This window comes from Mustela erminea, chromosome 6 (genome assembly GCF_009829155.1).
Source record: "Mustela erminea isolate mMusErm1 chromosome 6, mMusErm1.Pri, whole genome shotgun sequence".
Lineage (NCBI taxonomy): Eukaryota > Metazoa > Chordata > Mammalia > Carnivora > Mustelidae > Mustela > Mustela erminea.
The window spans coordinates 68,411,369-68,437,523 of NC_045619.1; the positions used below are offsets into that span (position 1 = coordinate 68,411,369).

At 36.2% G+C, this 26,155-nt stretch overlaps 1 protein-coding gene and 1 pseudogene across 12 annotated transcripts in view; both read left to right on the forward strand.

The window, feature by feature from the left end:
• LMNTD1 (lamin tail domain containing 1) overlaps positions 1–26,155 on the forward strand; it is a 488,007-nt gene that overhangs the window by 175,822 nt on the left and 286,030 nt on the right. The window lies entirely within an intron of this gene.
• LOC116594549 lies at positions 1,085–1,246 on the forward strand (annotated as a pseudogene).

The following is a 26,155-nucleotide window of genomic DNA, read 5'->3' on the forward strand; positions in this document are numbered from 1 at the left end:
CACTTCTCTTTTCCCTCCCTCTGTTGATTCCTTTAGGCCTGGAGAACTGAAAAATGTTTGTGAATAGATCTGACCTCTTTCATGCCAGGGGGTATGTGGCAAAGTAAATAAAACAAATAAATATGTAATATGTAATATTTGTGAATAGATCTGACCTATTTCATGCCCGGGGATATATGGCAAAGTAAATAAATAAATATGTAAATAAAGCCTGTCTAAAGGTTACTTTAAACCCAACATTTCCATGCACCAACTTACCACTCTCTGTAAGTTCGTGCACTGGTAAAGTGACCACCAAGTGAGCCCTCCTTAAGGATACAGTTATAGCTGGAGTCTGGGTCCTAAAAGTGTTTGTTTTGTTTTCCTTCTTACAGTAAATTCCTTGCTCTTGCATGAAAATCTGATTTGGTTAACTCGGCAGAGTTTCCCCAGAATTGCCTGTTTGAGAAATACCATGATCCTGAAACATTAAGAGATATGTCCATTAAGTGATTTCAGCTAACCCTGTGACAGTCTCTGAAGAATACAAAAGGAAGCTGAACTTCAAGTGAAATTCTTGAAGGATTAATTCACTGTTAAAGCTATTACCCTAATCATTACCCAGAGAATGGCAGGTGCATAATGGGAATGCTGGGTTTTAAAGTACCCTTAGTAGGCTTTATTTATATATTTATTTTTGCCTCATAATGTTGCCAGCATTTTATTGCAAATGTTTTTGTCAGAAAAAAGAGAGTCCTAAAACAATCTAAACATCCACTCCTCACTGAAGAGAGAACAGTTTTTCTTATGGTGCAATGTCCCCTGGCAGGAAAGAGTTCATTCAGGTTATCAGACAAATCTTCTTTTCATTGCCTTGCTCAAGGTACAATCATGTGACTGCTTAGCTCTTTAAGTGTGCTGTTGACACAAATGAGATCTCTAACCCAAACCCTAAAAAGAAACAGTGTGATGCAATGTGTTTTCAAGGAAAACAAAAACAACAACAAAGCACCAAACAACCCTGTTTCCAGTGAGACTGATTCTTTGATCTCCTGAGAGAGGCTATCAGATCAACCAGTGGAGCTGATTTAGTCTGGAAAAGCTGAGCTTTGCGCAGTGGCAGTATCATAGCCAATGAGGTCTATCCGAGGCGCGATTATTGCTAATTGGAAGAACTGGAAGATCCACCCTGGAGACCAGCAACTTGAACTAGAACCTGAGAAACTTGGTGTCTGGTCCTGAATTTGCCAGTGATATGTTGTGTCACCTTGGGCAGTGGTACTGTAGCCCTCCGTCCAGGTTTCAGTTTTCTTGTTTATTAGGTAGGGAGGGAGAGAGCTTAATTAGATCTCTGGTAGTTGCTAGCCTGAGTGTTCTTCAGTTGCACTTGAAATATCGTGACTATCAAAGTCAGATAAACTGCTTAATATTAACTGGAAATAGGGCATCTGGGTGGCTCAGCTGGTGAAGCCACTACGTTCACCTCAGGTCATGATCCCGGAGTCCTGGGATCGAGTCCCACATCAGGCTCCAGCTCCATGGGAAGTCTGCTTCTCCCTCTGACCTTCTCCCCTCTCATGCTCTTCCTCTCTGTCTCTCTCTCAAATAAATAAATAAAATCCTTTTAAAAAGTTAAAAAAAAATTAACTGGAAATACGTTTCACATTCTCATGTAATTATATTTGGGATTGTACAGTGTATGTACGCATATGCTTTTTTCCCTCTGCTTTTTTCTAAATAATCATGAATTAAAGAGAGTATCAATACATTTTTAGTTCTTAGAAGGAAAATATAGTTATAGGATAGTTAGGCAGGTTCTGTATTTAAGACACAAAATCACTTTTACTAAATTCCGGCTAAAAATTCTAAGTAGAATATTATATTTCCAGGGAATTATAGAAAAGATCTCATCTGAAATTGTGAGTCCATTTCTTAAAAGAAGATTTTTCTTTATCTTTTTTTAAAGTTTGTATTTATTTATTTATTTATTTATTTATTTATTTATTTGTCAGAGAGAGAGAGCGTGCGAGCACAAGCAGGCAGAGTGGCAGGCAGAGACAGAGAGAGAAGCAGGCTCCCTGCTGAGCAAGGAGTTGGTTGTGGGAATTGATTCCAGGACCCTGGGATCATGACCTGAGCCAAAGGTAGCAGCCCAACCAACTGAGCTATCCAGATGTCCCAACAATGATTTTTCTTATTTTTACTTTCTAATCAAGTAATTGGAATAAACTAACTCATTAATTCACTTCAGTGTTCCTTAGTGCCTAAGTGCAGATCATTCTCCTAGGAAGTGTGGGGATTAGTGAAATAAGTAAGACACATTTTTGCTCTCTGGGAATTTATGATCCACAAGTATAGGATTATATTTATATGCTTACAGGATTTAGACATTTGAAGAAATAATTATATCAGTTATTTCCATATTACATTTTTTTTCTTTCTTCATCTAGCTTATCTCAAAGAGAAGAGAAACATATCATTTTGTAAGACTATACTTACAGAGAAATGCTTTATCATTAGGGAGAAAGCTTTTGTGGTGCAAAGAGGAGTCTGAAGTCATCTTTTTTCTGGTGATACTAGGGTTGATACAGTGCAAACTATGCCTGTTTTGAAACACAACCTGCCCTTATCCTTAGGTATTAGGGTGTGCCTGACATTCATGTCAACACTGCTTTTAAAGGCTGCTGTTTGGCATCACAAAGCAGCTTAAGAGAGCACTTGTATAGGTGTGGGGAGTATTGCTATCTACCTCTCCACTAACTATAATGGGAGTCTTCTTTCCATACATACAAAAGCTGGAGGCATGAAAAATGTCAAAGGGCAGAGGGCTTGGGATGTTGCAATCCTGGACAGGAGTTATTTTACTGTACCCTTGGACTGTGGATAAAGAATCCTTGATCAAGGATTTCTCTGTCCCCATATTTCAGAATTGGGCAGTCAGTGAAACTTGCTACAACTACACAGTGAACAAGTGAAATATATGGGGACCAAACCTGTTGTAGCGAAAGGCTTGCTTCACTGTTCATTGGTGGCAAGAATTAACTTCATGGAGTAACTTAGAGAGGAAAAGAGAAATGTAGAAAGTGAGGAATTTCCTAACAGTTAAGAGTTATATGAAGGTAGAATCACCCATCCAGTGTTCACCAGCAGACAAATCAGAAATGTGTTACCATATGTTAAAGATGAGGAAAATCAAGTAGCCACTCGGGATTTGAATTGCCCTGTTTCTGTGAGTCTACTCTTTCATTTTTTAAAAGGTCTCCACTAAGGAGACTTTGCAGCAGATAAATGTAGTACAGATTCTCCTAAATTCTGTGCCATACAACGTGAGTTCTTGGAGATTCTGTTATGCCAGTAATAAAGGAGTTCTGTGACAAAACAGCTTTGGAAAATGCTAGACACTAGATACTAGAATCCTCCATAGGAGATTTATAATGCATATTACCAGTGTATTTGACAAAGTTGGTAGTTAAAAAAAAGTGTTTAGACTTTCAGTATTTCTCCAACATATTTATTCTAGACATTATAACTTATTGTCCCATAAAATTGGTGTTCCACAATTCATAGGTTGAAAAATGATCTGTAGGAAGAAGGAACATGGCTTTTTAGTCATGTCAACTTGGATGGTAAGACTGACTTACCATCAATTAACTACCACCAATTAACTGCTTGAGCTGAAAGAAGGTTCTTGCTGTGTCAAGCTTCAATGTCCTCATCTGAAAAATTGGGGAAATACCCATTCAGGGTCTTATGAGTATCAAAATAATTATTGTAAAGTTCTTAATAGTGCCTGGTCAAGAGCAAGTGCTTAATAAATTGTGACTATGCCTACTAGATCTAATATCAGGATTTTTTTTTTCCACTTGGACACCTATTTCTCTTGCAGTTTAAAATGCATTTCCTTTCATTGCTGTTTGATGAAGATAGGAATAGTGTCATTAATCATTAAAATAACCCTGAATGCATGATTTGATGAAACAGCTGTGGTTTCATCACCCATGAAACCACCCATTGCCCATGGGACAAAAGGCCTCAGCTGTAGCTATCCCCTACTCCTAATTTCAGGGAGCAGCTCAACTTTAATCACTCTTCCCAGATAGACCCGGAACTGAGGGGCACAATATTACAACGGCATCCTGAGCAGGGTACTTGAAGGTTGAAGAACACCCACTCAAATGGTATTTCCTTCCTTCTTGGAACTTCCATGGGATTTTGTTTGAACCTGTTATGAAACTAATATTTTAGGATTGTGGTGGGTAGTGCACCTAATACATCCTCCACCCTACCCATGAAATTTATTGTCTGTATCTTGTATTCTAAGTATTAGTTGTCTTAAATGCAAAAATGGTCTGGCCAATCAATCCATTATCTGTGTCATCAGGTAAGCCTCAGAACTTAAACTATGTCTCCATATTAGTCCATAAGAGCAAAATTCTAATTAAGAGAGCATTATTTCAATAATGCTTTTCTTTGCAGAACATGACTTCTTTCTGAAATGAGAGACTTAAAAGGAAAAATCTGTTACTATTATAATGAGGTCAAGAGAATGTCTCAGAGTAGATATGTGATGTACTGAGGGACTTTCAGTGGTCAGTGGTTGAGATATAAATTGAAATACATCTTTTGTTTATGATTACTCAGTGCTCTTGTGACAGCACTACTGTCTGTGTCTATCTTTCTCTCTTTGCCATGGGCACTTTCTCTTGGGAAAGCATGGTGATTAAGGGCATAGACAGACCTCATTCAAGTGGCACTGGGTGAGTTGCCTTACCTGATCTTCAGATTCTTCATCTGTAATAGGGGATAATGATTCTAGGGGGTATTTTTAAAAGTAAGTATGAAAATAAATGCACATATATCTATAGTACTTGACACAGGAAGTGCTCAATAAAAATTAGCTGTCATTGTTGTCTTTTAAAGTTTATTTCTTAAAATAACCAAATGATTAACATTATATGACTTTTTGTATGTGTCATCATGTTGGTACTGTGAAATGATTAATTAATACAAAGACTTCATTCCCACTGGACTTTACAGTCTGCTCTAAATATAATGCAGACATGAGTCATTTCATCTAAATATAAGGAAGGGAAAATATTCTTTTTTTTTTTTCTTTAAAGATTTTATTTATTTGTCAGAGAGAGAGAGTACACACAAGCAGGCAGAGTGGCAGGCAGAGGCAGTGAGAGAAGCAGGCTCCCTGCTGAGCAAGGAGCCCGATGCGGTACTCCATTCCAGGACCCTGGGATCATGACCTGAGCCGAAGGCAGCGACTTAACCAACTGAGCCACCCAGGCATCCCTGGAGGAAAAAAATATTCTTAATGGGCTCGTTGAATCTTCATAATATGAAGAAATCCAGAAGTCCTATATTCTAGAACATTTTTCATCAGAGGGAAATATAGACTATAATTAGAGATTTCTAGAAAGGGCTATTTAATAAACTTCATTTAAATACTATACTAAGCTTTGAAATATTTTACTCATCAGATTATATTAGTGATTCCAAAATATTATTATCCTTGGACCCCTTCTGGAAGTTCTTCTATATGGAGATCAACAAATATTTTTGAATAAAGGGATTCATGACTAAGTAAACTTTGATGATTTCTAAATGTCAATATATATGGACATTTCTCCAGAAGAAAAATTCAAATCAATAGCTTGGAGAAGGAAAAGTTGAAACAATCCAAATATAAGGTGATAAGAGATCAGCTAATAATAAAGAAAAATGGGAATGCCAGTTTATTGGAAGGAACGTAGAAGGCTGAGTTTTCCTACCACAATAGGTGCTAAACAGTGTTTTGGATTTTCATAGCTCTGAGTTTTCCACTTTGTTTGAGGGAGAATCATTTCTTATATCAACTAAAGCTTCTCATAATTTCTAAGTTTAAAAAATGAAGACAAATAATCCATAATTGTTCTAATTTTTCTCTAAACCATAATATGACTCGAACTGTGAATACACCTTTGGTTTTACTGAGTACACTTGTAAATTACATTGTTTAGACCTCTGATAGAGACATTGGAAAGAACTGTGGCCTCTGAGGTTACAAATAATTAGTGGTTGAGCGTTCCTTTGACTAATACTGCCCAACTTAACTTTCACCCTATACACTGAATAAAAATTCCTCATTTTCAGTATCTCAAAATGAATTCTTCCTGGGACTCATCCACCCAGTACAGGGAAATTATTTCACTCCTTGCCCATTCAAAATGAGGAAAGTGGTTTCCTCATGTTAATGAACTCCCATATCTTACAAACTAGTATTAGGACTCCTTAGCTAAAAATCATAGGTTGATTCTGACTTGCATAATAAACCAGTGATGTCACTTAAGTGATTTCTGGTACAAATAACATACATAAAGAGAAAAACCCATCTGTTTTGTGTCTTTCTCAAAGCTCTCAGAATTTCCTCAATACTTTTAGGACAAATCTAGCATATCTAGCTTTACTACAAAGAATACTCAGATTATTTCTTTTTTTTTAAAGTATAAAATTTCACTGTTTCAAAATCCTTTGCTTTTCTAACTATAAGTGTACAAGAAAACTAAAAATGTCATTAAGTGCTTTAGTAAAATCCGGTGCTGGAGATTGGATGGGAAACAACTGAAACTCCCATATACTGCTGATGGGAGTGTAATTTGAGATAACTACTTCAGAAAACCATTTTTCAGTATCCAATAAAGTTGAATAAATGCAGACCCTGGGTATACAAAAGATTTAAAAAATACATAGGTATGTTTATCAAAAAAGTGTATAATTTTTTTAATGTATGTAAAACTATCATGCCTAATAGCCAGAAACTGGAAGCTATCCAAGTGTTTTTCAACATTAGAATGGGTAAGAAAATTGAAATACAGCAATTAGACCACACAAACTACAGCTACACACAACAATATGGATGAAGCTTAGAAGCATAATGCTAGGCAAAAGCAATACTTACTATATGATACCATTTATAAAAAATTTAGAAATAAAGCCAGGATAGTGATTGCTTTGGGTGCTAGTGACAAAAAGAGGACACAAAGGGCACTTCTGGGATGCTGGAAATGCTCTGTTTCTTACACTCATTAGGCTATATACTCGCAATTTGTGTACTTCTCTGAACATGTGTTATACTCTCCTATAAGGTTTTTTAATGCTCTAGGGTCAAAGTTATGATATTGAACAGATGGCATCCAAATAATACTATATAAATTCATATGAAAATTGGTTGTAAATTTTTCCAGAGAAATCTTAAAAGGTTCATCACATTTTTAACTCAAGATTCATGAGCTTCTTTCCCTCTTACACGGAACATCATCCTGGACATTTGGAAGGCCTGCCTATTTCTTTCAATGCACTGTACGTTAGTCTCTTCTATGTGTTTGAAATGTAGCTCCCTGAGATCAAGGACTGTTAGTTTTTTTAACTTCTGTTTACAAGAAATACACAAAATTCATGGGAAGCGTTTGCTTAGTCTTTGCAGAGGTAGGAGATAACAATGATGCTTGCATGACTCCTAACTCAACTTTACTATAATTAGATTAAATAAGATGGTGTATGTAAAAACTGCATTGTAAACTTAGTGCAATTCAGACATTTCATGTGATGTATTTCACTATTTGAAAACATCTCTCATTAAAATAAGCAACATTAAGAAATTGATAAAAAAAAAAGCAGTCAAAACTGAAATCTCCTTAAAATGAAAGTGTCTACTAGAAAATAGATGTCTAGATGGTGTTGGCCCATTCACATACATGTATTGAAAGTGTTTCTTCTACCTCAGCCACAGCAACTTCTTCCGAGAAACATCACCAAAGGCAAGAGAAGCAAGAGCAAAAAGTGAACTATCAAGACTTCATCAAGAAATAAAGCTTTTGCACAGCAAAGGAAACAGTCAACAAAACCAGAAGACAAGGGACAGAATGGGAGAAGATATTTGCAAATGACAGATCAGATAAAGAGCTAGTATCCAAAATCTATAAAGAACTTATCAAACTCAACACCCAAGGAACAAATAATCCAATCAAGAATTGGCAGGAAAGAAAGAAAGCAAGAAAGCAAGAAAGCAAGAAAGCAAGAAAGAAAGAAAGAAAGAAAATAAAAGAAAAGAAAGAATGGAAAGGAAGGAAAGAAAGAAAGAAATGGGCAGAAGACATGAACAGACGTTTCGGCAAAGAAGACATCCATAAGGCCAACAGAACATGAAGAAGTGCTCCACATCACTTGGTATTGGGGAAATACAAATCAAAACCACAGTGAGATACTACCTCACACCAGTCAGAATGGCTAAAATTAACCAGTCAGGAAATGAGAAATGATGGGAAGGATGTGAAGAAAGGGGAACCCTCCTACACTTTTGCTGGGAATGCAAGCTGGTGCAGCCACTCTGGAAAACAGTATGGAGTTTCCTCAAAAAGTTGAAAATAGAGCTACTCTATGACCCAGCAATTGCACTACTGGGTATTTACCCTAAAGATACAATTGCAGTGATCCAAAGGGGCAAGTACACCTGAATGTTTATAGCAGCAATGTCCACAATAGCCAAACTATGGAAAGAAACTAGATGTCCATCAACGGATGCATGGATAAAGAAGAGATGGCATATATACACAATGAAATACTATGCAGCCATCAAGAGAAATGAAATCTTGCCATTTGCAATGATGTGGATGGAACTAGAGGGTATTACGCTGAGTGAAATAAGTCAATCAGAGAAAGACAATTATCATATGATCTCTCTGATATGAAGAATTTTAGAGGCAGGGAGGGGGGGGTCGTGGGGCTGTGGGGGAGAAACAAGATGGGATCAGGAGGGAGACAAACCATAAGAGGCTCTTAATCTCACAAAACAAATTGAGGGTTGCTGGGGGGTAGGGGAGTGGGCATAGGGTATCTGGGTTATGAATATTGGGGAGGGTATGTGCTATGGTGAGTTCTGTGAAATGTGTAAGCCTGATGATTCACAGACCTGTACCCCTGGCACAAATAATACATTATATATTAATAAAAAATAAATAAATAATATTAGAAAAAGAAAGTGCTTCAACATTTTAAGTGACCATAAAAAGAAGGAAACAAAAAATTTTTAAAGATTTTTTTTTAAAGATTTTTTTATCTATTTGACAGAGAGAGATCACAAGTAGGCAGAGAGGCAGGCAGAGAGAGGGGCGGAAGCAGGCTCCCCGCTGATCCCAGGACCACGAGACCATGACCTGAGCCAAAGGCAGAGGCTTAACCCACTGAGCCACCCAGGTGCCCCACGAAATTTCTTAAGGAGAAACCACTTACCTTTTCTTATTTTTTGTACTATTGACCTAAACTATTTTAGATCAAGATTTCTCTATTTCTCTGATTATTATTCTATACACAATTAACAATTTCAGCATGATATTAAAAGAGAATACCCACTCTGGTGAGGTTCCTTGAGTACCAGACATGGTTCTGTCAGCAGCTGGAAGTCCTTTGAAAGGAATTTAGAATGTTAGAAAATCAGATGTGAAAAATATTTTAGTCCCAATCTCCCATTTTGAAAATGAAGATGCTAAGACTGAGATCATAAAATGCTTGTTAGTAGTGGATCCAGAACTGGCACCCAACTTTCTAGAAACTGCTATGCCATTGTTATAATGCTTTCCCCCAAAAGAGCAGTTTTCTTAGTTTCATAACTTAAAAATAGTATAAATCAAGTCAATCTTAAGACTTACATCTGGCTTTATTTCTAAAAAGTACTAGAACTTTTTATTTTTATAGTTCATTTTCATTTGATCTTTACCAGTTGATAAACAAATATCTAAGCTTTTTATACTCTACATTAAAGCACAGTTTTCTCTTTTTTGGAATTTGAGTACTATACAGTCACATACTCTATATACAAACATAAATATAATTTTAGTTGAGAAAAACCTCTTTTCATTTCTTTTGTAGTTAGGATATACCTTATTTTTGGACTGTGATTCACTGTAGCATTGACCATTAGTACAGAGTTATGAATCATGGGGGGACAAATAGTACAAGAAAGATACATGTTTTCTTCCAGATCTCATATTCCTTATTCATATGAGTCTCATTTTAATCAAAAGTGGAAAAGCAAGTCACTATTTTATTGCTTAGCATGGGCAATGAAACTTTACTACTCTGAAGCTGTAAGAAGTTTAGTTGCTTACCAAATTGAGAAAATAAAAGTATAATTTTTCTTTTTGGCAGCAGAGAGGAAGTAATAGGAGGAAAAGTTCAAAATTAAGATTTTCATCTAGACTCTTGATATAGAGTCATAAGTTTATGACTACTATAGTTATAAATTTGTGGTGACTAAATGACTTGAAGGCTCAGACAAGTGAAATTAACAATGGGGATTTGGGTTTGAGATGGCACTCCACCCCTTTGATTTTAGGTGAGTCACTTGGTCGCTCCTTCACAGGTTTCATGTGACAATTTGACTAGATGACATTTGTGAAAGTGTCTTGGAAACAGGATATAAGTATACAATTATAAAATGGCATTATTGTTATTAACTCATTATATGTTCCTCCTAAAAGGTTGGGACCATTTTACAAGGCTGGAAAGTCCTTTCCTATTTTACACTTTCCTCTCTTCCAAATTTTCTTTAAGATTTTTTTGCAAGAATGTCATCCTGGGTGGCCCAACTTTAATACTTAGCAGGAAGAAAGAGTGGGTCCTTAGTACATTACAGAAAAAAATAACTAGTTGAAATGAGAAAATTATTGCAATTTTAAGAGATCTTATCAAAAATGCCTTGGGTCAGAAGAAAATTCAATCTCTGAGTCACAAGTCCACCCACAGATATCACATTGTAATGCTGTTATCAAATACTGTCCTTTCCATTACTGGTGGTTTCTTGAATTGGAGCATGTAGAGAAATGTACCTTAAAGAATGTATTTTTCTATTGTTTGCTCTGTTTGAGAATGGGTGTAGGGTTGCCTGGGTGGCTCTGTCCATTAAGCCTGTCTTCAGCTTAGATCATGATCCCAGTGTCTTGGGATCAAGCCCCACATCAGGCTCCCTGCTCAGCAGAGAGCCGGCTTCTCTCTCTCCCTCTGTTGCTCCCCCTGCTTTGTGCTTGCTCTCCCCCCCACCCATGTCAAATAAATAAATAAAATCTTTTAAAAAATAAGAATGGGGTTGGGGCGCCTGGGTGGCTCAGTGGGTTAAGCCTCTGCCTTCGGCTCAGGTCATGATCCCAGGGTCCTGGGATCGAGCCCCGCATCGGGCTCTCTGCTCAGCGGGAAGCCTGCTTCCTCCTCTCTCTCTCTGCCTGCCTCTCTGCCTGCTGCCTACTTGTGATCTCTCTGTCAAATAAATAAATAAAATCTTTAAAAATAAATAAAAAAATAAAAATAAAAAAATAAAAAATGAGAATGGGTGTACACTAGTTTAGAAAGAATATTTCTATTTTTTAATGCAACATATAATAGCATACTTTGTACGTACAGGACTAGATATATGAGTAATTGTCAATGATCCTAACATACCTAAAGACAAGAATAATTCAAAGAAGCTATGTTAATGTCAATGGATTCAGCTACTGATAAAGGACTAAGATGTCATATTTGCAAGTCATCCATTCATTTATTTATTAACTAATATTAAGAGCCTTGCAAAGGTATTGTATGAGGTGTTAAGACTTTGTTTAGGTGATGAAGTGCATATTATTTATTCCACATTCTTTCTTATCCTTCCTACCACATTTTCTCCATCTTATACTTGAGATTTTTATTTCTCTAATTTAGGTTGTAAACTCTGGGCAGAACTCATGTTCTATTGTGTAAAAAGAAGCAAATGAAGGAAAAGAGGACCTATCGGAAAAAGTCTTACTAGAAAAGAGGAAGGAAGGAAAGGAGGGAGTGGAGAGGGGAGAGGAAAAGAGAAGGAAGGAAGGAGAAAAAAGGGAAGGAAAAGAAAAGGGAAGGAAGGAAGCCCCCCCCCCCCTTTTTTTTTCTTTTTTTGAAGAGTCTGGCTAAGTCTTTATCAGTTTGTTCAGTTTTTCAAAGAACCAGCTCCTGGCTTCATTGATCTGTTCCATTGTCTTTTTAGTTTCTATTTCATTTATTTCTACTCTAATGTTTATTAATTCCTTGCTTCTGTTGGCTTTGGGTTTTGTTTGTTCTCCTTTTTGTAGCATCTTTCAGTGTAACATTAAGTTGTTTATTTGAACATTTTCCTGCTTCTTGAGATAGGGCTGTGTTGCTATAAACTCCCCTCATAGAATAGCTTTTGCTGTATCTCAAAGAATTTGGACCATTGTGTTCTTAAATTCATTTGACTCCATGTATTTTTTTATTTCTTCTTTGATTTCTTGTTTGAACCATCCATTGTTTACGAGCATGTTGTTTAGCCCCCATGTATTTCTGTTTTTTCCAGATTTTTTTCTTGCATCTGATTTCTAGTTTCACACTATTGTGCCTGGAGAAGATGCATATGACCGGTGTTTTTGAATTTCTTGAGACTTGTTTCATGGCTGAATATGTAATATATTCTGGAGAATATTCCATGTCACTATAAGAGAATGTGTATTCTATTGTTTTAGGATGGAATTTTTTGAATATATCTGTTAGATCCATCTGGTCTAATGTGTCATTCAGAATGCATAAATACTTAGAATTGTTATATCTTCCTGTTGGATTGTTCTCTTTATCATTAGGTAGTATCCTTTGTTGTTGTTGTTGTTGTTTTTTACGGTCTTTGTTTTAAAACCCATTTTGTTTGATATAAATATTGTTACCCAAAGTTTCTTTTTGTTTTCCACTTACATGATAAATATTTCTCCATCCCTTCACTTTCAATCTGTGTATGTCCCGAAGGCCAGGGTACCTATACCTGTAGGCAGCATATAGATGGATCTTGCTTCTTATTCATTCAATCACCTTATGTCTTTTGATTGAAACATTTAGTCCATTTATATTCAAAGTAACTATTGATAGGAATGTACTTATTGCTATTTGTTACTTGTTTTATTGTTGTTTTTTGTTTTTTAGTTTTTCTTTTTTCCTTATTCTCTTCTTCTCTTTCCTCATGGTTTGAAGGCTTTTTATAGTGATATGTTTGAATTCCTTTCTCTTCCTTTTTTTGGGGGGGGGTATTGATTATAGGTTTTTGATTTATAGTTACCATTAGGTTCATACATGACATCTTATTCATAATTCAGTCTTTATGAAGTTGGTGGTCACTTAAGCTTCAAACCATTCTGAAAGCACTGAATTTTTACTCCTTTCTATCATGTTTTATATATATGATTTCAAATAGTTTCAGCTGGTATTTCTTCAAATAAATTTTCTGTGCCTTTTCTCTCTCTCTTCTCCTATGATCCCCATGATGCAAATGCTATTACACTTGATGATATTGCGGAGTTCCCTTGAGCTACTCTCTTTTTATTACTCTTTTTTCCTTTTTCTTTTCAGCTTCATTGCTTTCCATCCCTCTGTCTTCCAGGTTCCTGATCCATTCTTTTGACCCTTCTAATTTGCTACTGATTTTCTCTGGTGTATTTTTAATTTTATTGGGTTATTTCTGATAGTTTTTAAAATTTTTTTCTTTTTGTTGAAAGTCTCACTGATTCTTTACCCTCTTCTCAAGTCTAGTGAGTATCTTTATGGTCATCACTTCGATTTTTTTTTTTTTTTAATCAAGCATACTGCTTATTTCTGTTTCATTTAGCTCTTTTGTTGTGTTTTTTTTTCCTGTCCTTTCATTTGGGACATATTCCTCTGTCTTCTCATTTTTCTAACTCTCTGTGTTTGTTTCTATATCTTAAGAAAGTCAATTATGTTTTTTGATCTTGAAAGAAATAGTATTTCCTCTTATGAAGAAGAGGTCCTGTAGTGCCCGTGTAGTGCAATGTCTCCTGTTTGCTAGAACCAGGTACTTTAGGGGTGTCCCTATGTGGGTTGTATGCAGCGTACTGTTGTGTCTGAGCCAAATTTGCCTTCAGCCCATTCAGCTTCAGTGGCTCATTTTTCCTGTTGTGAGCACACTGGGCAGAGTTTTGTCCCTGTGCTGTCAGTGGTCCAGTCTGGGGCAACTGTGGGCTTGTTGTTGGATGGTTGGATGGTGTCAGCAGTCATACCAGATGCCTGCCCTCACTTCATCTCCTGCGACTGCAGTTACATGGGGTATATGTGATTATTTTCACCCCTTCCCAGGACAGGAGTCACTTTGGAGTGGTGCTTGTCCCTGTGGGACCACCTGCAGGGTGTGTCAGAGCAGGAGCCACGTTAGAGGGATGACCCCTGAGTTTGACATATAGAATGGGGCAACTCTGCAAGAGAATGTAGGGGCAGGATGCTCTGTGTTAGCAAGCTAGTGGAGAGGGTTTGCATTGGTTCTCTCAGGTGAGGGACTATCTAGGCTGGTTTGATAGTGGGGGAGAAATGGTTCCCTCTGATTCTTTTGCTCTTGGAGAAATCTCTAAAGATCCCTGCCCTTCTAGTGCATGTTCTGAGATAGTAAATAAATATCCTTCTTGTATACCCCAGGTACTTTTCAGACTGGTACTTCTATGCTGTCTCTCAGGGCGGCTGTTTGTTATATTATTTCTTTAAGAGTGGGGACTCAGTTTCCTATTGCTATCTGACTCTCCTAGAGCTAAGCCTATTTTTAAAGTACCTGGAGTTAAGCCCCACTGTTTGTACAAACTCAAGAAGTTAAACCCCACTGGTTTCAAAAGCCATATGTTATGGACACCTATCTTCCCAGTGAAGGTCCCTTGTTTCAGGATGCCTGTTATGGTGTCTGCTTCTGTCCCTTCTCTGTGCTTGTGGTCTTCTTCTCATTTGTGGTTAGTGTCCCATGAGTTTGGTTCCCAACTGCATCTCTGCCCCTCCTATACTTTTCAATACAGCCTCCTTTCTATGCGTAACTGTGGAAAGTCTGTTCTGCCAGTTTTCAGGTTATTCTCTGAGTTACCTGCCCTTATGTGGCTGTTATCTAGATGTGTCCCTGGGAGAAATGAGTTTAGAATCCTCCTATCCATCATCTTCTTAGAAATCCTCTGGCAAATAATTTTTCTAAGTCTTTTAAAAATCTGCTCAAATATTTGAATTTACATGAGGATCATATTATTTAATCATAAATTGTAATACTTCTTGAGATGAGAGTTCGAAGTTCTTACTATAGCAACTCTACTTTTTAAAATTTAAATTAAATTAGATTAAAATATAGTATATTGTTAGTTTCAGAGATAGAATTTAGTGTTTCATCAGTTGCATATAGCACCTAGTGCTCATACCATCAAGTACCCACCTTAATACCTATCACCATTACCCCATCCCCCCACCCACTTCCCCTCCAGCAATCCTCAGCAACTATATCTACTGTTAAATCATCGCAATGTGTTATGCCAGCATTTTCTAAATTAATATTCTTAAGGAATGTCAATCCTACAAAATGGCCTTAGAAGAAAATTTCTATCATCAAATTAGTTAGGAAAATACTGAATCCTAGTCTTCTATTGGAAATTCACAATACATATTTATGTATTAAAATCTCCCAGAAGTCCTGACCAAAATAAATCAATTAGTGTTAATCCCAGACTTTTTCAATGATTAAACCATGGAATCCCCTTTTTAAGTAAAACCTATTAAAATCCATGGGGTGTTAATCCTGAGGGACATACTTAGAGAAGTACTACATAATATAATTATGAAATGCTTTATTTCAAATAAATTGGATCTATTTTTTTACAGCTGTATTGAAATAAAATTTATATACGCTAAGATCTAAATATTTGTGTCCTTCCATGTGTTGAAATTCTGACCACCCAAAATGGCACTTGGAGGTCCCAAAGGAGGTGCTTAAGTCATGACTATGGAACCCTCATGGATAAAATTACTGCCTTATAAAAGAGGCTCCTAGAAATCCCTAGCCCCTTCTACCATGTGAGGGCACAGGGTGAAGGCACCAGCCGTGAACCAGGAAGAGAGCCTTCACCAGAATATGACCATGCTGTTCTTTGATCTTGGATTTCACAGCTTCCGGATCTATGAGAAACAAATTTTATTGTTTATGCACCAGCCAGTCTGTGGTGTTTTATTTATTTTTTATTTTTTTTAAAGATTTTATTTGTTTATTTGATAGACAGAGATCACAAGTAGACAGAGAGGCAGGCAGAGAGAGAGAGAGGGAAGCAGGCTCCCTGCTGAGCAGAGAGGCTGATGCGGGACTCGATCCCAGGACCCTGAGATCATGACCTGAGCCAAAGGCAGTGGCTTAACCCACTGAGCCACCCAGGCACCCTGTGGTGTTTTATTATAGCAACCTGAATGGACTAACACAATATACAATAAATCATGCAAGTTTAAAATATAAGGCCTTTTTATTTATATACCTGTGAAACCATCCTCCCAGTCAAGGTAATAAACATGTCCATGAATTAAAAGATTTCCTTATATCCCTTCATAATCCTGCTCTTTTGTTCTTGCCCAGTTTCACCCCCAAGTAACCTCTGATTTGGTTTCTGGCACTATAGATTTATTTACATTTTATAGAGTTTATGTAAAGAGAGCTATATATTATATATGAGCAGAATGTTTGTGTCCCCCTTAATTCATATTTTCAAGCCCAAATGTGATGGCATTTTTGTGTGGGGAGGTGCTTTGGGAGATAATTAGTTCATGAGGACTCCTGAGGGAATTAGTGCCTTTATAGAAGAGAGACAAGACAAGAACTTGCTACCTCTCCGCCCTGCTCTCCACAATGTGGGGTTAAAACAAGAAAACTATCTGCAAGTCAGGTAGTGGGCTCTCACCAGACACTGGATTTGCCAGCACCATAATTTGAACTTTTTAGTCTCTGAGAACTGTGAGAAATAAATTTTTGCTGTTTAAGCCAGCTAGTCTATGGTAACTTGCTATAGCTGTTCAAACTGAGTAACACACAATAGGTACTCTATTTTTTTCTGGCCTCTTTTACCCAATGTAAATATTTTGAGATTCATTCATGTCATTGCAGGTGTAGCTCATTCTTTCCTGTTGCTGAATATATTCAATTTTATGGAAATATTGCTATTTGTTAATCTGTTAACCTGTTAATGATTATTTGGATTATTTCTAGTGTTTGGCTCTCACAGTAAAGCTGCTATGCACATTTGTGTGCAAACTTTTGCATAGACTTATACTTTTCTTTCTCTTAAGTAAATCCATAGAAATGGAATAGCTGAATTACACATTAACATACACTTATCTTTTGGACTGTTTTTCAAAGTCATTGAACCATGTTGTAGTCCCACAAGCGGGATCTAAGACTTCTAGCTTTTTGTCAATACTTGACATGCTCAGGCTTCTTAATTTTAGCCATTTTAATAGGTCTGTAATGGTGTCTTATTTTTAAAAATTTACATTCCTTAATGGCTAATGACATTGAGCATTTTTTCATGTGCCTATTTGCCACTTACAGATCTTTGATGAATATCTATGCAAATATTTTGCCCGTTTTTAAAACATTGGGTTGCTTATTTCCTTACTATTGAAATATATAATATATGAAATAATGAAATTATTATATATGTTATATGAAATAATAAAATTAATATATATTATATATGAAATACATAATATATGAAATATATTTATATTGAAATATAAAGAATTTCTTATATATTTTGGGTAAAAGTTCCTTATCAGATATGTGATCTGAAGATATGTCCACCCAGTCTGCAACTTATCTTTTCATTCTCTTAACAGTGTCTTTCAAAGAATAACAGTTCTTAATTTTGATAAAGTCTCTCTCTCTTTTTTTTTAAGATTTTATTTATTTGACCGAGAGAGAAAGATGACCAGTAGGCAGAGAGTCAGGTGGGGGCGGGGAGAAGGGGAAGCAGGCTCCCCGCCGAGCAGAGAGCCTGACGGTTTTAATCCACTGAGCCACCCAGGTACCCCTTATGAAGTCTCATTTATCAACTTTCTTTCTTTTATGGACTGTGCTTTTGGTTTTTTATATATTGTGTGAAGAATGAGCCAAAGTTTCTCTTTTGCATGTGAATATTCAATTATTCCAACATCATTTGCTTAAAAGTCTTCCCTTTATCCACTAAATTGCCTTTACACACTTGTCAAAAATCAATTAACCAGCTACCTAAGTAACTCACAAAAAAATTATTAGAGCTGATAAATATCAGGCTGTAGTAGATTTATTTATTTCTCCTTGCAGTTATAACCATTTTTGCTTCACATATTTCAGAAGTCTGATATAAGGTGACTAAATGTTTGGGATTATGATGTCCTATTGATGAACTGACCCCTTTATCAAGAAATGCCTCTCTTTATTAGTGGTAATATTGTTTGCTCTGATGTTAATGTAGCCAACACAACTTTCTTTTGATTCATATTATATCATTTTCCTTTACATTTAACTTATTTGTAACTCTAATACCAAGCTATATAGTTGGGTCTATTTTATCTAATAAGATCTGCCTTTAACTGGTGTGTTCAGACCCTTTACATTCCATGTGATTATTTTAATCTGTCATCTTGCTATTTATTTTCTATTTGTCTCATGTGTTCTTTATTACATTTTCCCCTCTTTCATATAGTTTTGAGTTGAGTATTTTTGTATGATTCCATTTCATCTGCTTTGTTGACATATTAACTATGACTAACTTTTTACATTAGTTTGGTTGTTCCTTTAATGTTTATGGCATACATCTTTATCAGTCTAACTTTAAGCATTAACTTCAAGAACATTATAAGATTCTTAAATTTCTCCTCTCTCAATGTTTGTGCTATTGTTGTCATACGTTTTACTTCTAGATATGTTATAAACTCTATAACACATTATTAATATTTTTGCTTCAATATGTTAATTAACTTTTAAAGAGATTTAAATAGTAATAAAAAAGTTCTTTATATTTCCCAAGGTAGTTACCAAGTCTGAAGTTCTTTATTCTTTTTTGCAGGTCCAAGTTTTTACCAGATATTATTTTGTTCTGATTAAATGATTTTATTTAATGTATTTATAGTTATATTGGCAGATTGTTATTATTTTCTCCTTTTATATATAGAAAGCATTTATTTCATCTTTGTTTCTGAAAGATATTTTCCTTGGGTGAAAAATTCTAGGTTGACAACTTTTTTTCCTCTCAGTACTTTAAAGATGTGGCTCCAGTACTTCCTAGTACTTCTATGGTTTCAATGGGAAATCTGCTGTCGCTTTCATTTTTGTTCCCCTGTATGTACCATACCATAAAATTCCCCTTCCCCCTCTGTGGCTTTTAAGATTTTAAAATTTTTAAGATTTTTCTCTTTAATTTGTCTTTAAGGAATTTTATTATTATTATTATTATTGGTATAGCTTTCTTCTTGTTATTACGCTGGAAGTTTGTTGAGTTACTTAAATCTATACATTTATAGTTTGTATCAAATTTGGAAATATTTTGACCATTGTTTCCCAAATATTTTCCACCATTCCATTAAGGACTCTAATAATATATATATTTGGATATTTGAAATAGTTTTCATTGTGTTTCATTTTGGAGAGTCTCTATGCCTTTGAGTTCACCAAGCTTTGCTTATAAAATGTCTAATCTGCTCTTAATCTCACCCAGTATGTTTTTTTATATTAACAGAGATTTCATCTCTGAGATTTCAGTTTTTGTCTTTTTCATATGTTCCAGATCTTTATTTAATATGTTCAATTTTTCTGCTTGCTTTTTGGACATATGAAAGATAATATAATTACTGATTTAATGCCCTTTTCTACTAGTTCTATCACCTTTGTCTTTTGGTCAGTTTTTTAAAAATTTTATTTATTTTTTTAAATTAATGTATAATGTATTATTAGCCCCTGTACATTAACATATAATGTACAGGTCTGTGAATCATCAGGCTTACACACTTCACAGCATTCACCATAGCACATATCCTTCCCAATGTCCATAACCCAACCACCCTCTCCCTACCCACCTCTGCCTGGCAACCATCAATTTGTTTTGTGAGATTAAGAGTCTCATGGTTTATGTCACTCTCCATCCCATCGTATTTCATTTTTTCCTTCCCTACGACCCAACCCTCCATGTTGCCTCTCAAATTCCTCATATCAGAGAGATAATATGACAATTGTCTTTCTCTTATTGACTTATTTTGCTCATACTACCCTCTAGTTTCATTCATGTCATTGCAAATGGCAAGATTTCATTTCTTTTGATGGCTGCATAGTATTCCATTGTATATATATATATACCAGCTCTTCTTTCCATAGTTTGGCTATTGTGGACATTGCTTCTATAAACATTTGGGTGCATGTGCCCCTTCAGATCACTGCATGTGCCCCTTCAGATCACTACATTGGTATCTTTAGGGTAAATACTCAGTAGTGTGATTGCTGGGTTGTAGGGTAGCTCTACTTTCAGCTTTTTGAGGAAACTCCATGCTGTTTTCCAGAGTGGTTGCACCAACTTGCATTCCCACCAACAGTGTAGGAAGGTTCCCCTTTCTCCGCATCCTTCCCAGCATCTCTCGTTTCCTGACTGGTTAATTTTAGCCATTCTGACTGGTGTGAGGTGGTATCTCATTGTGGTTTTGATTTGTATTTCCCTGATACCAAGTGATGTGGAGCACTTTTTCATGTTCTGTTGGCCATCTGGATGTCTTCTTTACAGAAATGTCTGTTCATTTCTTGATTGGATTATTTGTTCTTTGAGTGTTGAGTTTGATAAGTTCTTTATAGATTTTGGACACTAGCCCTTTATCTGATATGTCATTTGCAAATATCTTCTCCCCTTCTGTCCCTTGTCTTTTGGTTTTGTTGACAATTTCCTTTGCTGTGCAAAAGCTTTTGATCTTGATGAAGTCCCAATAGTTCATTTTTGCCCTTGCTAACCTTGCTTTTGGCATGTTTCTAGGAAGAAGGTGCTGCAGCTGAGGTCAAAGAGGATGCTGCCTGTGTTCTTCTCAAGGATTTTGATGGATTCCTTTCTCACATTGAGGTCTTTCATCCACTTGGAGTCTATTTTTGTGTGCGGTGTAAGGAAATGGTCCAGTTTTATTTTTCTGCACGTGGCTGTCCAATTTTCCCAACACCATTTATTGAAGAGACTGTTATTTTTCCATTGGACTTTCTTTCCTGCTTTGTTGAAGTTTAGTTGACCATAAAGTTGAGTGTCTATTTCTGGGCTCTCTATTCTGTTCCATTGATCTATATGTCTGTTTTTGTGCCAGTACCATACTGTCTTGATGATGGCAGCTTTATAATAGAGCTTGAAGTCTGAAATTGTGATGCCACCAACTTTGGCTTTCTTTTTCAACATTCCTCTGGCTATTCAGGGTCTTTTCTTGTTCCATATAAAGTTTAGGATTATTTGTTCCATTTCTTTGAATAAAGTTGATGGTATTTTGATAAAGATTGCATTAAATGTGTAGATTGCTTTAGGTAGCATAGACATTTTCACAATATTTGTTCTTCCAATCCATGAGTATGGAATGTTTTTCCTTTTCTTTGTGTCTTCCTCAATTTCTTTCATGAGTACATTATAGTTTTCTGAGTACATATTCTTTGCCTCCTTGGTTAGGTTTATTCCTAGGTATCTTATGGTTTTGGGTGCAACTGTAATGGGATTGACTCCTTCATTTCTCTTTCTTCTGTCTTGTTGTTGGTGTAGAGAAATGCAACTGATTTCTGTGCACTTATTTTATATCCTGACCATTTACTGAATTCCTATATGAGTTCTAGCAGTTTTGGAGTGGAGTCTTTTGGGTTTTCCACATAAAGTATCATATCATCTGCAAAGAGTGAGAGTTTGACTACTTCTTTGCCAATTCAGATGCCTTTTATTTCTTTTTTTTTTTGACTGATTGCTGAGGCTAGGATTTCTAGTACTATGTTAAATAGCAGTGGTGATAGTGGACATCCCTGCCGTGTTCTGATCTTAGCAGAAAAGCTCTCAGTTTTGCCCCATTGAGAATGATATTTGCTGTGGGTTTTTCATAGATGGCTTTGATAATATTGAGGTATGTACCCTCTATCCCTACATTTTGTAGAGTTTTGGTCAAAATAGGGTGCTGTACTTTGTCAAATGCTTTTTCAGCATCTATTGAGAGTATCATATGGTTCTTGTTCTTTCTTTTATTAATATATTGTATCACATTGATTGATTTGGAAATGTTGAAACAACCTTGCAACCCAGGAATAAATCTCACTTGGTCATGGTGAATAATCCTTTTAATGTACTGTTGGATACCATTGGCTAGTATTTTGGTGAGAATTTTCACAGCAAGGATATCCTTGATTTGTTCATCGAGGATATTAGTCTGTAATTCTCTTTTTTGATGGGGTCTTTGTCTAGTTTTGGGATCAAGGTAATGGTGGCCTCATAAAATTAGTTTGGAAGTTTTCCTTCCATTTCTATTTTTTGGAACAGATTTTTTTTTTTTCCCCTGGAGAATATGTATTAATTCTTCTTTAAATGTTTGGAAGAATTCTGGGAAGCTGTCCTGCCCTGGGCTCTTGTTTGTTGGGAGATTTTTGATGACTCCTTCAATATCCTTCCTGGTTATGGGTCTGTTCATGTCTTCTATTTCTTCCTGGTTCTTTTGTGGCAGTCTATATGTCTCTAGGAATGTACCCATTTCTTCCAGATTGTCAAATTTGCTGACATATAGTTGCCCATAATATGTTCATGTAATCGTTTTTATTTCTTTGGTGTTGGTTGTGATCTTTCCTCTTTCATTCATGATTTTATTTATTTGGGTCTTTCTCTTTTCTTTTTGATAAGTCTGGCCAGGGGTTAATCAATCTTATTTATTCTCTCAAAGAAACAGCTCCTTGTTTCATTGATTTGTTCTACTAGTGGTTTTTTTGTTTTGTTTTGTTTTGTTTTTGTTGTTTTGTTTTTTTGTTTCTATTTCATTGATTTCTGCTCTGATCTTTATGATTTCTCTTCTCCTGCTAGGCTTGGGCTTTCTTTGCTGTTCATTCTCCAGCTTTTTTACGTGTAGGGTTAGGTTGTGTAGCTGATACCTTTCTTGTTTCTTGAGAAAGGCTTGTATCACTATATATTTTCCCCTCAGGACTGCCTTTGCTGTGTCCAACAGATTTTGAACAGTTGTGTTTTCATTATCATGTGTTTCCATGATTTTTTTTTTTGATTTCCTGGTTGACCCATTCATTCTTTAGTAGGATGCTCCTTAGCCTACATGTATTTGGGTTCTTTCCAACTTTCCTCTTGTGATTGAGTTCTAGCTTCAGAGCATTGTGGTCTGAAAATATGCAGGGAATGATCCCAGTCTTTTGGTACTGACTGAGGCCTGATTGGTGACCCAGGATGTGATCTATTCTGGAGGATGTTCTGTGTGCACTATAGAAGAATTTGTATTCTGTTGCTTTGGGATGGAATATTCTGAATGTATCTGTGATGCCCTTCTGGTTCACTGCGTCATTTAAGCCTTTATTTCCTTGTTGATTTTTTGCATGGATAATCTGTCCATATCAGTGATGGGGGGTGTTAAAGTCCCCTACTCTGATCATATTATTGTTGATGTGTTTCTTTTATTGTGTTATTAATTGGTTATATAGTTGGCTCTTCCCATGTTAGGGGCATAGATATTTAAAATTGTTAGATCTTCTTGTTGGACAGACCCTTTGAGTATGATATAGTGTCCTTCCTTATCTCTTTTTGTAGTCTCTGGTGTAAAATCTAATTTATCTGATATAAGGATTGCTAGCCCAGCTTTCCTTTGATGTCCATTAGCATGGTAAATTGATTTCCACTCCCTCACTTTCAATATGGAGGTGTCTTTGGGTCTAAAATGCGTTTCTTATAGACAGCATATGGATGGGTTTTGTTTTTTTAATCCATTCTGATACACTGTGTCTTTTGATTGGGGCATTTAACCCATTAACATTCAGGGTAACTATTGAGAGATATGAATTTAGTGCCATTGTATTGCCTGTAAGGTGATTGTTACTGTATATTGTCTCTATTCCTTTCTGGTCTACTACTTTTAGGCTCTCTCTTTGCTTAGAAGACCCCTTTCAATATTTCGTATAGGGCTGGTTTGGTGTTTGCAAATTCTTTTAATTTCTGTTTGTCCTGGAAGCTTTTTATCTCTCCTTCTATTTTCAATGACAGCCTAACTGAATATAGTATTCTTGGCTGCATATTTTTCTCATTTAGTGTTCTGAATATATCATGCCAGTTCTTTCTGGCCTGCCAGATCTCTGTGGATATGTCTGCTGCCAATCTAATATTTATACCATTGTATGTTACAGACTTCTTGTCCAGAGCTGCTTTCAGGATTTTCTCTTTGTCCCTAAGTCTTGTAAGTTTTTCTATTAGATGATGGGGTGAGGACCTATTCTTATTGATTTTGAGGGGGTTTCTCTGTGCCTCCTGGATTTTGATGCTTGTTCCCTTTGCCATATTAGGGAAATTCTCTACAGTAATTTGTTCCAATATGCCTTCTGCCCCCTCTCTTTCTTCTTTTTATGAAGTCCCAATTATTCTAATATTGTTTTGTTTTATTTGGCATCATTATTTCTCCCCTCATGGTCCAATAGCTCTTTTTCTCTTTTTTGCTCAACTTCTTTGTTCTCCATCATTTGGTCTTCTATATCACTAATTCTCTCTTCTGCCTCATTTATCCTAGCAGTAAGAGCCTCCATTTTTTATTGCACCTCAGTAATAGCTTTTTTTAATTTCAGCTTGGTTAGATTTTAGTTCTTTTATTTCTACAGAAAGGGATTTTATTTCTCCAGACAGGGTTTCTCTAATATCTTCCATGCTTTTTTTGAGCCCATCTAGCACCTTGAGAATTGTCATCCTAAACTCTACATCTGACATATTACCAATGTCCATATTGATTAGGTCCCTAGCCATCAGTACTGCCGCTTATTCTTTTTTTTTTTTTTTTTGTGGCGAATTTTTCTGCCTTGTCATTTTATCCAGATAAGAATATATGAATAAGAGAATTAAATACTAAAAGGGTGGCAAAGACACCAGAAAAAATGTACGCTAACCAAATCTAAAGAGATCCCAAATCAGGGGAAGAAGAAAAGGGGTAAAAAGAAGTTTTTTAAAAAAAATTTTTTAAAATTAGAAATATACATATATTAGACTGGTGAATAGAATAGAGCCACCCACTTGATTTTGGGTATATTTTGGGCTCTCAGAGGAAACTACCTCCCAAAATCTTAAAGAAAGAAAAACTCATATATACAAATAAGGGTAAACATGATGAAGGGATGGAATATGACTGTAAAGATGAAAATTTTTTAAAAATTCTAAGAATGGTATTGATAAGATATGTTGGTTGGGAAAAGAAAGAAAAAGAAAGTGGAGAGAATTTGTTCAGACTGGAGACTAGAACAAAGCCCTGTGCTAGATTTAGGGTATCTTTTGATGTATTAGAATAAGTTGTATCCCAAAATTTTTTAGAAGAAAAAACCCTATATGTATGCAAAAAATGAAGTTAGATATAATGAAGGATAAAATATGACTATAATAATGAAGGTTTAAAAATATTTTTTAGAAAGTTATTATTAAGATAAACTACTTAAAAAACATGGAAAGAGGAAAATTGTAAAAAATTAGAATAAGAAAAAAATTAAAAGAATTTAATTAACTTTGCAAGATTAAAGAATTATGGGGAGAAAGCCATGAATTCCGTGCTTTGCTTTCCCCTTGTCTGGAAATCTGCTGTTCTTGATCAGTGAGCTTGGTCTTGGCTGGATGTTCTTGCTGATCTTCTGAGGGAGGGGCCTGTTGTAATGGTTTTCAAATGTCTTTGCCTGAAGCGGAATTGCCTTGCCCTTGCCAGGGGCCAGGCTAAGAAATCTGCTCCAGTTCACTCTCGGGAGCTTTTGTTCCTGGATCACTTTCCATAGAGCTCTGGAAGATGGGAATGAAAATGGTGGCCTCCTAATCTCCAGCCCAGAGGAGCCAAGTGCTCGGGGCCCCACTCCTCAGTGCACCTTTGGAGAAAAGTGGTTAATCACTCCTATCTCCCTGGTCTCTAGCCGTGCTCCCAGCTCACCTGGCCTGTGACCGAGCATTTCTGTCTCTGGCGCACAGCCCTGTTTGGAGTCTCCAAACCCAGCAGATTCCTGCTGCTCTGCTCTTCCAGTGGCTCTCCCCTGATCTGCCACTTTTGGGGTCCCTGCTCAAAGAGCAGTGGGCTCATTGTGCCACTGATCATAGTTTAAGATAATCCTGAGTTGAGAGCTCACTCCTTGGCTGCGTCTCTC